A 19,006-nucleotide genomic window follows, 5' to 3' on the forward strand; every position below is an offset into this window, starting at 1 on the left:
TAGCGCAGGCACAATTCACAGGTGGCAGTCTTTTATTTTCTATTTTATAAGTTTTAATTGACTTTTACCTTTTTTTCTGTTTTTTTGAAATAAATTCAGGAAAAACAGGATTATATTTTCTAGAATCACAAACATAAAAGAAAATATAAAGAATAAATTTCTTTTTGAAGGTCAAATATCTCACGGAAAATGATGGCTCTAACATATTTTATAGTGCATATATATGTGCAGTTTTAGGGAAGTTTGTGCTTGTACGAGCAATATTTAAAATATGAAACGCATTGATTTGCTCTAAAGTACAAAAAAACTCATGTAAAATAGAAACTTAAAAATGGTTATTCCTCATCAAATCATTTTTAAAAAAAATTCAAGATATTGTGAGTCTTGGACAGAAGAATGAATGGACAGATGAAAAATAAAATGACATACTTTGAGACTGATCGATGATGGACCTAAAAACCCATTTTATTGATCCTTCTCCAATTAAACTCTAAAAGTACATTTAAATATAAACATTTTTATATCATTTTTCTTTAAAAGATAAAAAGTGTAATGCATAAGAATTTAACATTTGAACAGCTATATATCATGATATAAAAAAATCATACGATCATGACGTTTGTTTGAAAACTCTTGAATTATATTTTCATGTGCTGTTCAATTTATTTAGAATTTAATTTTTTTGCAAAAAGTGCAACCATAAACGCTCCTTTCAATCCAATTAAAAATCTTGACATGCTGGGCATCATTTGTAGCGCAAAAAAATTTTCGAGGAATAAATTGCACTTCAACTAGAAGAAAAATGATTTTTTGTCACATCGTGACAAATCATCTACTCTTAGTGAGAATAACTTTTTGATTATGTTTCGACAACAACGTGTACAGTTAAATGTATTTCAATTAAATAAAATTTCAAGTTGTTATGACAATTTCGGGATTTTACAACTATAATGTTTGGTACTCTACTATATTCTGAATTATATATATCTAAATACATTTTTTTATTTCGTATTTGATAGTATTTTGAGAGTATTTTGTATTTTAAATTTGTAAGTACTAAGTACATTTAAATTATGTAAATATTTTTTTGATGAAAATCAAAATCGCACATTGTTAACTCAACCTAAAGTATATTCCATTTCACGCATGACGCATTATTTATCCTTACATTTCGTAAAGATAAATGATACATCATGCACATCATGCATAAAATGAAATGGAATATAAAATGGAATCTCTGCATTGTGTCTCAGGGATGGATAATAATTGAAATACAATATGTACTTAAAATACATATTTAAATACGTATTAAATACATTTTTATTTGAGAGTATTTTGTATTTCGTTTTGAAATATTTTTTTGAGAGTATTTTGTATTTAAATACAATTTTTGAATATTTTGCCCACCCTCGACTATATTGTAAAGATTAGATTATATCAATATTACATCATATTAAGCTTTTTTAAATATTTTTCAGTTGGGTTTGATAGAATCCTGCTTATATCCCAATGTGATACTGTAACATTCAATGTATATTTACGATGATAAAACGGTTTATATTTGACAATCTACCAAAGGAATTATATTGGCTGTCTGCGCATGTACATACGTTTGAGTAGAAGAAATTAGAAGGAAAGCGTTTTGATCGATATGACTGTTATCGAATATTTTTCGAATCACATGAAAAATGGAAATCGATTGAGCTATCGACAGCGATTCAACAGACGGAATGATGCAGATCATTTGCAAAGACAACGAGAAAAATTAAAGGGCAAAGTAACATCAGCAAATAATTTTGTGACGTAGATAACCAGTGATCTGAAATGCATGATGAGAGAAGAAATTGAGACATGTCTCTAAAACGTAAAGGATTAAAAAGAAGCGTAAGATTTCAGGCGATCGCAGAGCAATTAATAGTGACTTTAGAAGAAGAATACCAGCAGAGAGATGCAACAGAAGAAGCGGAATTTGATGATAGATATTTTACAATAAAGACAGCATTATTGTAGTGCATTGAGAAATTAAAAATTCCATATGATGACTTCGCCATCTAGATGAAAAATGAGAAAACAAAAATTTGGCGCAAATTTTGGGACAACAAACAGTAACAATTGACGAAACGAATAAACGACAACAGCGGTGGCGATGCGCTATCAAAAGTATTGGAGCAACAAAAGCAAATGTTCGAGCGATTAACACACAACCGAGCACAATTAATCAAGTTAAATTGCCAACATTCAATGGAAATATCAAAGAACAGAAAAGATATGCAAAGATATGCAGATATGCATCGTTAAAATGCTAATACATAATAGTGAATTATCCAATGTGCAGAAGCACCAATATTTAGTTAGATCGTTAAATGGCCCTGCAGCAAAAATAATCTATTGAAACATCTGAGCAGAATTACTTGGTCGCTTGGAAATTATTGAAACAACGATACGAAGAATTATTCGCAGCACATCCATGTTTGTTCAAGTTGCCGTGAATACATCGGAAGTTCGCAAGAGCAATCAGTGTTACATCATGTTACATCAGAAACACACTTCCATTTGCATTTTACAATCAATGAAACTTCCGACGGAATCGTGAGGAAGATTAATAATATATCTAACTGAGAAGAATTTGGACAGTGCCACAAGGAGACGTTGAGAAGAGGATATCGAACAAGTGGAAAATATAACAGTAAGTTACATAATGGAGTTTTTGTCAATGTTAAGTATTAGAGCGAGCGACTTTGAATGAAAAGGAGGATACATCGAACAGGGCGAGAACTAACAATCATGAGAAGAATGACGACAAACAGCGATTGTCATCATTCAGTTAAAAATCGCAAAACATAACATTGTTGTTAACGACTTTTCAAGAGAAAAAATATTATCTGTGCCAGGAACATTATATATTTGTGCAATAAATTCTTGGATCTCTCCGCCGAAAATAGAATCCAAGAAATTAAACAGTTAAAGTTATGCATAAACTGCTTCCGGAATCATTTCAGAAATTGCAAGTGAATAATAATTCAAGAAAATTAAAATTATAAAACGAATTGCATCAAGTATATTTTGTGTCAAGTATATTTTCTCTTTACAATCAATTAAAATTTATAAATACAAGATCGTTATGCAAAAAATAAGTAAAAACAGTATATTAAATAAGTATATTAAATAAGTACAATTACATATGAATTGATTACCAAATAATTATACTAAATTCAAATAGATTACTGTAATGTTGTTGTAATATAAGTATGTTTCAAATAAATAGATATATTAAATAATTTCTTATTACATTATTTATTAAATACATATAAAAATGCTTATAAAATTATTGACATATCTATGATTATATTAAATATAAAGTATTTTTTTGATTAAATTCATTTTTTTAAATCAATGTATAAATGTTTATATAATTCGCATTATTTACAAAACGTGTATGTACACCAAATAAATCAATGCTAAATAGTTTATTCGTGGATAAAAATTATTTCGTAATTTGTACATTAATTATTAAAGATATAAATATATTTTTGTGTACTGAACATGAATTCATTGACTAAATTTAACTAATCGTCACAATTTTTAGAAGAATACCATCAAAGAGGCTAAAAACGATTTTAAAAGTTTTTATTAAACTGCGGTTTCGCTATTTATTGCAAATACTGAAAATCTATAGTGCACTTCATGAGTGTTTAATTTTTGTATATTCTGTTTTTTTAATTTTACATTATTTACTTTTATCATTTGACCAATTGTAAGATCAATCATAAATTTGTCATATCTTATTTTTTTTTACCACTTATACAATCAAAATTGATTATTCGTTTTTGTCTAATTCATGTAATAAAATATGGAAAAGAATCACAAAAACGTAGACATTACCCTATGAGGTTTGATATACGAAAAAGTATTTTTCATAAAATGAAAAAATCATTGTGTAAAAAAAAATCATATAATTCCATTTAAAAAAGTGGAGATAATCTTCATATCTTTTTGGCACCTCCATCTAAAAAAAAACTAACATGACCAAAATACGTCTCCCTCGAGAAAATCCTTCCACTTTCATTTGAAACATTTTTTTGTATCATCAAAAATATGCGAAATATTCAAGTTGTTCGATTTAAGTGGATCATTCTGTATATATATATATATAATATTCTTATAGTATTTCATGATCCAATTTGTGTTAGATGTAAACATTATTAATTTTAAATTCTATCGTTTATTAGAAATAAAATGTTTCTTTGCAGAGCGTTTAAACAATCTATTTTATTATTTTTGGAAGATTTCCCAAGCTTACCTGAATAATTAAACATTTTTTCATGAATGTACGGAAAATGACAATAAAATACATAGGTTTTAAAAGTGTCCATTCAGGCCAATTTTGGCCTTTTTTACACTCCCTCCTTTGTACAAAATTTTCAGATTTGCGGATCCATTTCTGTTTGTACAACTCCGTGAAAGTCAGTTATATCGAAATATCAATTACCGATTTCGAAAGTAAAGATTTCAAACTTTAAAATATTTTTCTTTTAAATCTCGTTATGATCATTTTTGACGAAGTTACATTTTTTTTAATGTTTACTTATTTTTGAGGATGGACTAGGTAATCCTTTAATATTTTTGCGTAGTTTTGAGTAGTGTATAAAAGTTATTGCAATTATTTATTAGAATTTCTGTATGTTATATTGTTTTGTAATAAGTACCTGATATATAGAGAGAGTACATAAATGATGACGCATTCTGTTTCACGCATAACGTGCATGATGTTCCATTTATTTGCATTTGATGAACAACAATGATAATAAATGCATTAAACGGAAAGCACCCATAATTAAGGGGAAAACATTATTCGATAATTCTGCAGAAGTACGTAATCATCAACGGGAATGAGTTGAAGCTATATTATTACTTCGCAACAAGTCGAACAAAATAAATTAAACGTGACTTTGTGGACAAAACTTGTCAATTTTATTATTACCACATATATGAAAAAAATATATAATTATTTGACAATTGAAACATTATCAAAAGAGGAGTATCAAAAATACGCACATGAGTTAATGGTGTCACGTTTGCGTCTTGTTCAAGTGGCGTCCGACGATATGGATCACACACTCATACTCACTCAAATAAACAGAAATAACTCTCTTTCTTATAAACAATAGGAGCATTAATAATGAAACTATTAGTGTAAATATAATGCCGAGTGCCCACAAGGCATGAACTACGACCGTGAATGTAGACGTCAGTAGAAATTTTTCCTTAAAAAAAAGACAGAAAAAGGGAACATGAGTCATACGCAAACATATATTTTGTCCTTTATTTTGTAATGTTTCTATTGTTAAATAATTACATATCGTTCATATGTTTATATATATGATAATAAAATCGATAAATTTTTTTCTTTAAATTGGCATTTGATTCATTTTATTCGGTCCACATGTTGCCAAGTAATTAACCATTCGATTGCTTGATTCCATTGGTCATTCTGTATGAATTCGATCTCAATATGAAATTCTGATTTAACGAAAAAACGGCATATACATGTATTTAGGTGATATTTAACTCCTGCCTTTTTTTCGCTTCCAAAATTGATTACGTATATTATATTCGATCGACTAGACTATCTAAGGGATAATATTATATTTCCCACGATTACAGTTAAATCGCGATTAATAGTAATACCAAAATCTAATAAAAACGCAAGAAAGGGGTAAGACAAATTTAACCACCAACTTTAATTTCTTCAAATTATTGTAAATAATATCCGCGACGCTTTTGTGGCAAACAATATTACATAACAACAATTTTAGTTAAATTTTGTTATTGTGTATTATTGTGTAATTTAATATTATATCCGCAATCTAGAGTCAAAAGAAATAAATGCTCTGTCACATGGTAATTGAATTATTAACTTTTTGACAATCTATTTCGAATGACAATTAGTCCCGATCTCCCATTATAACAGTAATATTATATTGAACGTATGCTTTTTTTCCATAATTTTAAATCTATATAAGTCAGTACCTGTGCCATTCTTATTTTTCCATTCAAATCTTGAATGCTAAATTTTAACAATGAGTCACAAGACAAAAACTAAATTAACTTAAATTCTCATAAATGGATTCTTAATAAATAAATATTTATTTATATCTTACAGGATCATATATATGAGAGAAACACAATCTATATAAATCAATACCTTAAACGGTCTAGCTAGATCTTAAATGCTTGTGTGAATCTATGTGAATTTATATGTACGTATTTATATACTACGTAATATTCATGTATTACGTATACATAGTCCTTTAAAATACGCGCCGAAATGATTTTTCGATCTTTAAAATCTATCAAACTATCGCAGTAATATCACGAGCTAAATTGATGCTTTTTTTTCATCTTAAATTATCTTAATAATGCTGCGTGGCATATTAAAATCTGTATAATAATTAATTTTTTTGCAAAAATATTATCTCGGTTGTGATTCAAACGTGGATTTCTTGCATTCCTAAGAGATCCTAAGAGAGGTCCTAAGAGAAGTTTGACTCCCAGCCAAGTAATATTTTTCGCAATAAGAATTAATTACTTACAGATTTTATTGTGTCACTTAACACTATTAAGATCGTTTTTAAATGCGAAAAAAGCATCAAATTGTTAAATTACTAATTTAACTCGTGATATTACTGCGATAGTTCAGTAGAGAGTTTGCGTTTCAAGACTGAATAGCTATTATTCTTAATTATGAATAATTCTTAATAAATTATATTATTATTACAAAAATAATTTATGTAGCTTCAATTTACAAAAAACATATTGTGCGCATTAATTTCTACATACTATTCATAAAGCATTTTATCGAAGTTATTAGCTTCAACTTTTAAAATGATACGTCGTTTAAAGTGTAGATAAAGTCATTCAATAAATACCTTGGATCCTAGTATAAAGACATAATATTGCGAGAATAGTTATGTTTATCATCGTTTAAAATCTGTAATAATATACACGAACCAAAAAAATTTATCAAGGAATAAGCAAGCTAATCTAGATCATCTGAGTGTTTATTCTGTCACTCAATACTTATTAGTTGATGTGTACATACTTCATTTTGAAATATAAGCACCTTACACAGTAATTCTCACAAAGTTTTTTTAGAGGATTTGCAAAAATTGTTTCTGGAATATAAAAAGTGTTAATACACGTTTATGTCTCGTGCAGCAAGAATTAGTTCAAATTAATTACCGACGACTTGGAAAGTATGACGAAGACGCTACAGGCTGCACTGGCACCATTAATGATTTTTGGTTCGTTCTGCGGTTTTGGTTTGTTCGAATATCCTCTTGGACATCCTAGGCCATATTTCTCTTGTCTGTATGCCTTGGTCATATTGGGCTTTTCTTCGTACTTCATTTATTATCCCGATTTTTACAACCTTTTTTTTATGAAGATAACTTATCCAATGTCCTGGATAAATTTCTTAATAACAATCACCGCGATTATATGTATATCTATTAGCTTCTTTTATTTTAAGGTAAATGATTTATAAGTACTCATAGTCCCTAATTACACTATTCAAATTTCTTAACTTTTTTTAAATCACTTTTCTCTTGAGAGAATTAAAGGCGTCTTCATCTCATAATTATAAACAAATATAAGGAACTTTAAAAACTCATAAATCATAAGGAAAATGGCTTTCGATCAAACTGCTTCAAATTTTAATATCTTTTAACTCATGTCAAGTTTACTATGCTAACTAAAAATCCTCATAGGCACAAATATCTAAATTAAATTTTGCATCAGAACCTTCGGAAAATCATTACATCTTATACGGAAAAATAGTTAAAATAAATCTTTTTTATTAATTTAGTTATAAATATTGTGTGTGTAATATTTATCATAGATATATACTATAAACATAAATGTCAAGGAAAAATCTGTCAGACATAATATCACGAAAAAGTATCATATTTTGTAATATTTTATAAAATATTGTTACAGTATAAAACATCCTGAAAATAGTTTTACTTTATTTTTTACTTTATTTTTTCCAAAAAGCGTGTTAGGATTTCCAAAGAGGCAAGATGACTTACAAAAACCAAGCACTCTAATCTGTGAGAAATAAGGGGATTCATATAAATCACGCATGTCAAAGATCAAAGAAATGAAACGCGTCATGTTCACATCGTTCATTCTGTATAATTTTAAAAAATAACAAAATTAAAATCATAAACATACTATTGATCAGGGTTGGTAGTAACTAGTTAAAACGTTAAAAATTAAAAAAAAAGTTTAAAAGTTAATAATTTTTAACTTAATTTAGTTACTTTTAAACTTTAATTTATTAACTTTTTAAATTAAAAATTATTCTATCTTTCTTAATGCTAATATTTTTTTTCTATAAAGTCAAACATTAGAAAATTAATTTAGAAAGTTTTCAATGATTTTATGAGAGATCTATAATAAGAATCATACTATACGATAGCTAGTTTTTATTGATTCGTTAGGTTTTGTCAATTCTCGCTTATATTTAAATTATACTAATTTTATTTATCATATAACTCAATTCCCGCTTATATTTAAATCATACTTATTTTATTTAACATACTAACATAAAGGTTATATTAATATAGGTAAATTAATTAATAATAAAAGTTATATTTCAGCAACATAAACATGAGCTTTAGATGAAGAATTGTAGAACAATATGCATAGCCACCCATTTTCTAAATTTTTATGTATATTTTTTATAACAAACATCTAATCGATGTAGTCCTAAACATGCATGTCAGTCTTTTCAGAAGTTAAAGAAAGTTAGATAAAAGTTAAAGAAAGAGAAATAATGAAAACATATACTCTTCTCTCTTGCAAGATTTTGACAAAAACGCCTTTAATGTGACTCTTATTATATATAAGTAACTTACATATGAATATAAAATTAAATTTACCTTTTAAATTGATAATCTATATTTGTAAGTGTTATTTAAAGTAATCACATTAAAAAAAAATTAAGACATTCTGATTTCAAAAAATCGGTAATTCTCTTTCGAAACGAATATTGCCGAAACTATTGGGAGTACAAATTAGTTCGGTCCGTTTTTTTGTGTTCAAAAATACATTTATTTCAAAACAAAATGAATGAACAGATCAATTAAAGGATTGTCCATCGCCTACTACTTTTTCCTATCTCTCAGGCAATTTTCGAATTCCATCTCGAAAAAATGCTTTGGAGGCTCGTCTTTGGAGGCGATCTAATTTTGGAGCCAATTGTCGATTTCTGCGAAAGAAGTGAACCGGTGACTTGCTGTATCCTTTGGAACAACTAGTAATCAGAAGGAGCAATGTCCGGAGAATACGGCGGATGCGGTAAAACATCCCATTTGAGCTTTGTCTTCCAAATATTTTTTTACGACTTTAGCGACATGAGCATTGTCATGAAGAAGTATAACTTTATCATGTCTTTGCTCGTATTCCGGCCGTTTTTCTCGCAATGCATGACTCAACGAATCAATTGTAGCCGATCGCCCGTAATAGAATCGTCAAGTTTCAGTTCATAGTAAACAAAACCCTTTTGGTCCCACCAAAACATGATCTTCGAACCATGAATGTTCGGCCGTGGTGTTGATGTTGAGGTCGATGGCAACGACCGAGCTTAGCGTAGTATTTTTTCTTTTTGGGATTGTCGTAGAATATCCACTTCTTATCTCCAGTCACAATCCGATGCAAAAAAACCTTTTCTCTGTTGACTTTGAATCAGCTGTTCGCAAATGAAAAATCGCTTTTCAACGTCTCTCGGTTTCAGTTCATAAGGCATCCAATTTCCTTGTTTTGAATCATTCCCAATCTCTCTCTCAATCATACAGAAACGGCTTGTTGAGTTACCTCCAATGATTCTGCAAGCTCCTCTTGCGTTTGACTCTGATCTTCTTCGAGTAATGCCTCTAATTCTTTGTCTTCGAATTTTTTTGGCTATCCAGGGCGAGGCTTGTCTTCAACGCTGAAATCTCCATTCTTGAAACGTCGAAACCATTTCCTACATAATTTATCAGTTGGAGCAGTGTCACCATAAACTTCGACAAATATTAGAAGGGCTTCAGCCATACTTTTCTTCCAATTAAAGCAGAAAATCAAAATCTCCCGCAAATGCTGCTTGGTTAACACAAAATTCGACATTTCAAACACAGTAAAAAAATCAAGATTTTTGTATGAAATTCAAAGCAATATAAACTGAATATTATTAGCAGATATTTAACCTCTCTGAAATCGCTAAAATCAGCTGTCACTATGAACTATTCACAACAGGAGCCATCTTTAGGGAAACAGACCGAACTAATTTGTACTCCCAATATAAAAGATAGAAAAAAATTTTCTGAATAAAAACATTCTGAATGAATTCAAGTATAGTTCTTTAGAACTATAAAGAGTTAGAAATATATAAAGTACTCTTTTCTCTAAAAATTTTTTTTCATAAATAAATAATTTTTATTATAAATAATTAAAAAAAATTTTTTTGTATAGTTCTGAAGTATTCTTGAATTTTTTCAATTTTCATTCTGAAAATTTTTTCTATCAATGTCAAGATGGAGAATACTAAATAATTACCTATACTAAATAAATACTTTAACTTTTTTTAAACTAAAGTTAAATCAATCTTAACTTAACTTTCATTAAGTTAATTTTTTATTTCTTCAACTTTTAACTTAATTTCATTAATTTTATAAGTCATTAACTTTAATTTAGTTTAAAAAAAATATTAATTGACTCAATCCTGTTATTGATTTATAGTAAAAAAGTATAGTAAAAAAGATTTATTTCAATATTGTGTACTCATTCATATAAAATGTAAAAACTTTCTGTAGGTCCTAGAGCAAAAAATAAGACATTTGAAGGTTTGTGAAGAAATAAAAAATAAAATAAAATAAAATTTGTGCGGAGTTTTTTATAAAAAGTTTTTGGACAAATCAATTTTTATGTTTATATTCTTATTTAATGTACTCAAAATCTGTTTAATAAACTTAATATTTGTATTTATAATTACTTTTTCAAATTAGCTTTTATCGTAATATTTTTAATTTTATGTTTCAAATACTAATCTTTCTTATACTAACTTTTTTATTTATCATCACATTTTTTATACACATTGCAATAACAATTTTTATTCAAATATAATTTCCTTTTTTGATGCATGATCAATCAATATGATTTTTTAAAGGAATTAAAAATGTGTATGCATGAACTTTCCTTAGTGGACGACACAATGGAAGCAATCAATTTACCAAAGAAATACCAACATCTGCGTAAATGGATAATTCGAATGATAATCGGATGTATTGTACACATGTTTCATCAGTTTGCAAAACCCATTTACACATCTTTGATATTTTATAATTCGTTTATAAATATAACAGATCTAGTTTTGATAATTTTGAACATTTTTTTTCCGGAATTTATATATTTCTCAAGTGCTCTAATTTGGGGAATTATCCTTGGGTTAGTATATATTTATTTCGTATTTTCTATTGATAGTGCTTAAAAATGTTGTCTGTGTGAAACATTTAAAGATTTTTTAAATGATTAATATTAATAATAACGGAAGCAGCTCCCATAACTTTGACTTTGATGTTGTCAAGGTCATAATCTTGAGTGACTTCCAACAAGTCTTAGCCATCGCCCATTATTCGTTAAGAAATTATTAACAAAAAAAGTTCAACTATATAACACGAAAGTTATCTGCTTTAAAATGTGTTTGATAGTCGTGCAGTGCAGGGGATGCCGCGACAACTGCGACTTTGACATATTTCGTCAAGGTTATGACTTTGAAAGATCTCTAACAGATTTTAGGTGGCTTTCACTTTCGACTCTCCACCCCCCCCCCCCCGACTCAATGTACTATTATGATTATATTGTTCATTTGTTTTGGTGAGTATCGCATTTGTATTTATTAAATGTTGATCGTACAATCTTACTTAAAGAGTACCATTATGAACATTATATAACTGAATTTTTGTGCAAAACACTGTATACTTTTGACAAACATATTGAACGTATGTTTGAAATAATAAGCGAACTGTATCCGTTATAATCGTTAGATAAATTCTACATATTCAGATATGCAATGTTCATTTAACATTATTGTCATTTACTGATGTTTTTCAATATTATATTTAGCAGAAATAAAATGTTATTTTTTCAAACTTTTTTTGTTAATAACTTTTTAACAAAGGACAGCTAAAAACTGTTAGAAGTTACTCAGGGTCATAACTTTGACAATATATGCTAAGGTCAAGATTATCGGACTTATTTCCGTTATTATTAATATTTGCTTTTTAAACTATTAAGTATTATAATTTTATATAAGATTTTATCAGTATTAACATTGAAATTATAAAGAATATATATAAAATATCCTAAATAGGACAATGATAAAAAAAATTTATTTTATTATACACATATATATTTTATTATACACATATATATTAGTAAATAAAAATGTAATAAAACATAAAAAAACCAATAATAAAATCTTAATCTAGTCTGACTTTGATTATTTATTAATAATGATAATATACATATATTACGTATATATCACAATTTAAAAAAAAACATAACTAAATCTCTTTTATTCAATTCAGATACTTAAGTTTTAGATTTCATCAAGTCAATCATCGTTTACATATGTTCTACTCTGAACTTTTCGAAAATAATGCAGACTATAGAAGACAAAACAGATCCAATTTAATGTGTCAACGAATATCAGAAACTGAGGATCGCAAGCCATGTATATGGATTATAATGTAATTTTTAAAAAAAATTTTATACACGTGTGCATACATGTATGTATGTATGTATGTATGTATAATAAGTAGAAAATCATTCATATAGTGTCTATGCTATTAGAGAAGAGAAAATTTTTTGCTTTGTAATCCGTCACTACGAGTAGTAGCAAATTACAATTATATTGTCTTTTAAATCGAATTCTACGATAATAGTAATTTATTTTGTTTACTGTTCTGTAGTAGTCTTCTCTTACGTGTTTCTATGGTTTGATTAATTAAAACAATTACGATTTCTTTATAGGCACGTCCATCTACAACTATGTCTTATATCTCTCAAACTAAACAAAATATTCAAAATACCAATGTTACTTCAAATATTATGGAGCCTCCAAATATTTATACGCATGTATACCGATATAAGTGTTGCACTTATATACAGAAATGAAAATATATGGACATCTGATTATATTATAGTAACTTTACGTGATTATTGCGTTTACATTCCATTCAACATCTTATTTCTCACATCAAACTACATGTGTCAAACTATTTACCATAAGGTATAGTAAAATTAAAACATTAATTATTTATAACTAGAATTATAAGCACAAGCCAATTTCGCAACATTAAAATTACAAATATCGAAATCTTCTTCTAAATGACGCAATCTTTTGATTACAAAATTTTCAGTTCAATTTTTTATTAAAGATTTTCATATTGTATAAAAACAATTTTAGATAAACGAGACAGTATCAATTCTTCACAAATTGTCTAATTATAATCTCGATGAAGAGTTATGTGACTTGGTAAATAATGACAAAATTTTATGTAGAATTCTAATTACTATTGTATATGTAATTTTACCAGCGCTGATAGAAGTTCATGTGCATAAATTTCATCGAATGATTATGTAAAAATTGGGACATTATAAAACAGCAATTGTGTTATTCGTTTTTATTATTTGATTTGTTAAGCATCTGTTTTTGTTTATTATAATTAAAACAGCAATTGTATTATCCGTTTATACATTGTTAGAACATTAGGATACTTAGTCACACATGCTAACGTCATAGGTACGTTAGGCTAGGAAGTTTTATGAATTTTTTATTATATATGCAAAAGCGAATATTTTATAATTTATTGATTATACTATCAGTATTTTACAAAATAAACATTATGCATTTGGCACATAAAATTGAAAACATTTTATGAAACTTTTGCAATTAGTGTTATATGTATAAATAATCTAAGATATGTATATAAAAGAATACCTACTATTAAATTCAAAATGCTGAATTATATACAATTTGAGTTACAATCAGTTCTATATATCGTTACTGATTTTTTTTAATATGCCGTTTACTTAGCTAAAACTAAAATAATGGAGTTAAATGGTTTAACTTAAGAGAATATATTAAATTTGTCTAAAAATTAAATATTAAAAATTAAAATTATTTACTCTGAAATTGGAAAATGGATGGATTTTTATACATATTGAAGTTAAAAATAACAAAATGTTATTTAACTTAAGAGATAGGATTGCTTCTTTGATATAAATTATAATATTCTTTGATATAATCTTCTAACAATGTAACACATTTGATGTATTACAACAGTGTTTTAATTTTTTTACATAGTCATTTAGAGCTTAAGCGTATATGCAATATCTTTCATGAAAGATAGTGTATATATAACATTTCAATTATTTTATTCAATTATTTAATTTCAATTAGATATTACAATTTATATTGCAAATCAAACTCAGGAAGATAAAATTTGGTGTGGGCTATTTTTGCTATGGATATAATTTCATTTACCAGGTATGTCCTATATTAAATAAAATTGTAATCATATGTAATAAAAGTATACATATATAATAGAATAAACATTTCTACATTCAATCCTGCAAATTACATAAATACCTAAATAGCAACATTATATTGGAATCAGTTTTTAATTAAATGCATTTGTTTATCTTTCATGATTATTTTATGTATAAAGATCTTCTTTTATTCCTCTAAATAATTTAACACAAATATTTTCATTAAGTATAATGAAAGTATAATATATTTTTTCAGATGTACAATGCAGCTTTATCCTTTCTGATAATTTTAATTCAGGTAAAGAATCCATAATGCAATGCTGTAAGAAAAATCTGTCAGAAGTAAGTGGTAATATGTTTCCTGAAGATTTTTTTGCACTTAACACGATACTGTTGGCAGAATTTGTCATGCACGTCAGGATTTTGAATAAATCGAAATAAATTGGAGCAAAAATGTTTTTGACCGGCAACAAAACATATGTAACGGTATCCATCCATTATTGCATGTATGACTTTAAGCTATATGAAGTTTTTTAATAGATGCCATCGTAGTTTGTTGCTAAAAAAATATTATTGGGAGTACAAATTAGTCCGTTTTTTTGTGCATTTATTTCAAAACAAAATGAATGAACAGATCAATTAAAGTATTGTTCATCGCTGCCTACTTTTTCCCATCTCTCAGGCAATTTTCGAATTCCATCTCGAAAAAGTGACTCTTTGGAGGCGATCCAATTTTGGAGCCAATTTTCGATTTTTGCGAAAGAAGTGAACCGATGATTTGCCAAATCGTGTTACATCCTTCGGAACAATCAGTAATCAGAAGGAGCAATGTCCGGAGAATACGGGTGCGGTAAAACGTCCTATTTGAGCGTTTCCAAATATTTTTTTACGACTTTAGCGACATGAGGCCGTTGTCATGAAGAAGAATAACTTTATCATGTCTTTGCTCGTATTCCGGTCATTTTTCTCGCAATGCACGGCTCAAACGTATCAATTGTAGCCGATACTGATCGCCCATAATGGAATCGCCAGGTTTCAGCAGCTCATAATAAACAAGATTCTTTTGGTCCCACCAAATACAGAGCATGATCGTCGAAATGATGTTGAAGTCGATGGCAATGATTGACCGAGCTTAGCGTAGTATTTTTTCTTTTTGGGATTATCATAGAATATCCACTTCTCATCTCCAGTCACAATCCGATGCAAAAAATCTTTTCTCTTTTGTCTTTGAATCAGCTGTTCGTAAGTGAAAAATTCGTAAGTGAAAAACCTTTCTCTCGGTTTCAGTTCATAAGGCACCCAATGTTCTTGTTTTTGAATCATTCCATGGCTCTCAATCATACAGAAACGGCTTGTTGAGTTATTCCCAATGATTCTGCAAACTCCTCTTGCGTTTGACTTTTCTTCGAGTAATGCCTCTAATTCTTTGTCTTCGAATTTTTTTGGCTGTCCAGAGCGAGGCTTGTCTTCAATGCTGAAATCTCCATCCTTGAAACGTCGAAACCATTCCCTACATGATTTACCAGTTGGAGCAGTGTCACCATAAACTTCGACAAGCATTCGATGGGCTTCAGCCGCACTTTTCTTAAAGCAGAAAATCAAAACCACCCGCAAATGCTGCTTGGTTAACACAAAATACGACATTTCAAACATAGTAAAAATCAAGGTTTTTGTATGAAACTCAAAGTAGCGATATAAACTGAATATTATTAGCAGATGTTTAACCTCTCTGAAACCGCTAAAATCAGCTGTCACTATGAACCATTCACAGCTGGAGCTATCTTTAAGGAAATGGACCGAACTAATTTGTATTCCCAATATTATGAAAATCACTCACCTGCGAGCATCTCTGACAGAGGACCATGGCAAAGATGCATTAACTCGTAAATAATAATTATATGAGAAAGAATATAAGGAGTACACCATTTTGCATGTGAAGTGATCCCCACAGTTAAGTTTTAATGTGGAGATATATTACGATGGAATTCTAATTCCATCATGATGGCAACGTAATGTCATCTTGAATTTATGGCAAATGAATTCAATTAAGATACCATCACGTTTTGTTAACTGTTGTAATAACAAATGTCGGCAAATTAGGGAGCAAAATGCTTTCTCATTATATGAAATATTGTTCTCATATGAATTCTAAATTTGATTATGGCAAAATCGATAGCTTGATGGATGATTTTGTTATACATATAGCATATGTATGATTAATGTTGCTGTAATTGTTGCTGCATAAACATGCTGTAGCATAGTTACATGTTGACAACAAGTCGTTTTCAAATTGCTGTCTTTAAAATTAGAATTCTGTTAATTTTATCGAGACAGACATAATGCTGTCTTATCTTGTCCCAAGTTTATCGAAATTAGTTGTTGTAACGATTTTCAAAGCAGCATTATTAGCAGATTCAATGCTATCTGGAAAATACTGGTCTCTAAACAAAGTCAACGTCTCAGATAGAACGTTGCCTGCAGGTTATTGTTAATTTGTTCGAAATTGGTTTGCTTAAGTTTCCTTCAATATATTTAAAAAATGGCTTCCAATTTTTGTCTATTATAGATTGCCGACATTTATTTCCATTAACACTTATGAGCAACAGTTGCCCTCTTGTTAACCGATCGTATTTGTTGTTAGAAATCACAAGGCAATACTTTGGAAACAGGTTTCGCTTAAAGTTTTACTCTTATAAGTTGCAAGTAATCTGTCATTTTAACTAGAGATGCACCGGATATCCGGAAAAGTATCCGGTATCCAGCACTTTTTTACTATACAACTAGATAGCTAGATATCATTAGTATTCGAGAATATATCCGTTGAAATTTGATATCATTAAATTATTTCTAGAAATACATGTATGCATATTCATATGTATAATATTTTGATATGTATAATATTTGTATAATATTGATGCAAAATTACAATCTTTTCCTCTATAGACTATTTTCTTTTTTAAAAGATATTGTCTTACAATTCGATAAAAAATGCCGGATATCTGAAGAAATTGTCTTCTCGAACATTCGATCGGATATCCGATATCAGGTATCCAGTAATTTTACGATCCGATGCATCGCTAATTTTAATTGAACGAGTGTTGAGTTATTTGAATGTGAACGAAATATGATCGAAGTCCTCGTTAATAAGCATGATAACATTTTAAAGTATCAGGAGGTTTCATTTACCCGGTAAATATTTTTAAAAAGTATTATGTTTTCTCTTATTATGTTTCATCTTAGAGACTTTGGGGTTCATTTCAAAAAATTATTTTATTAAAACACATCTGAAAAATCTTTTAATGCGTGTATTTTATTCTTTCTACATTATTTTTTTAAACCAAGAAATTTAACTGAAGTATCCCTCTGTTGACGATGTCGCATACTATTTGACGATGCTGTAATCAATTGACAGAAATATGAACTAAATAATGTGTGTGCGGATAACATTGTAAACATATTACAAAAAACTTAAAATTCGAATAGTTATAACTTGATAAAAAAAGTCGTACTATCATGAACCGAAGTTCGTTTGAAAACTCTTGCATTATACTTTCACATGTCGCTCAATTTATTTAAAAATCAATTTTCTTTTTGCTGCAAAATGTTGTTAAATGTGACCAAAAACGTGATTTATACCTATTTCATTTCAATTTACTCAAAATCCTAACGTGCTGGACCAATTTTGACAATGGCATCGTGTTCAACACAAAAAAATCTTCGGAAAATATACTGTCACATTTCGGAGAGAAAATAAAAAAGTGATTTTTTGTCACGCTATCCTCCGGATCACATGTTGATGTTATAAGTTTCTTTAAATGTTTGTTGAATATTAGATACGTTTAGAAAACATATATAAAACATGTATGAACCAATAGATGCTACTTAGAATATAACCATCTTTCATTCTTTTTAATGCACAAGAAAATGGTTTGATCAGGGAATGGAAGTAATTCATTACTTGTAACAAAGTTACAGTTACAGTTACAAGTAACTTTTCTGCTAGCTTTACTGATAGCTGCATTATTTTTTTCTTTGGTAATTATAACGGTAGCGAAGTTACATTTTTGTAGTAACGGTAATGAATTTTACAATTATTTTTATCATTTTTTTGTACATGATTGCACGATACGACAAGCCACTCACACTTTAAATAAATTTTGTAAATTTACACAATATAAATAATAATATAATAATTACATTAGTCTTGTAAATATAAAAATCATACAATTTTACAGAAATTATGTTTAGTTGCATTTATTGTGTAAAAATATTTTGTTTTACATGGAAAAGTAAATAGCAAGATATTTTGAATATTTTCTGTATCCATATTTGAATAATGTTACATAATATAACTGTAATTTTTCGCGTATTATTATCAAATGTATAATAATATATAATGCAAAATGTATTG

This window comes from Atta cephalotes (genome assembly GCF_000143395.1).
Source record: "Atta cephalotes unplaced genomic scaffold scaffold00035, whole genome shotgun sequence".
Classification (NCBI taxonomy): Eukaryota; Metazoa; Arthropoda; class Insecta; order Hymenoptera; family Formicidae; genus Atta; species Atta cephalotes.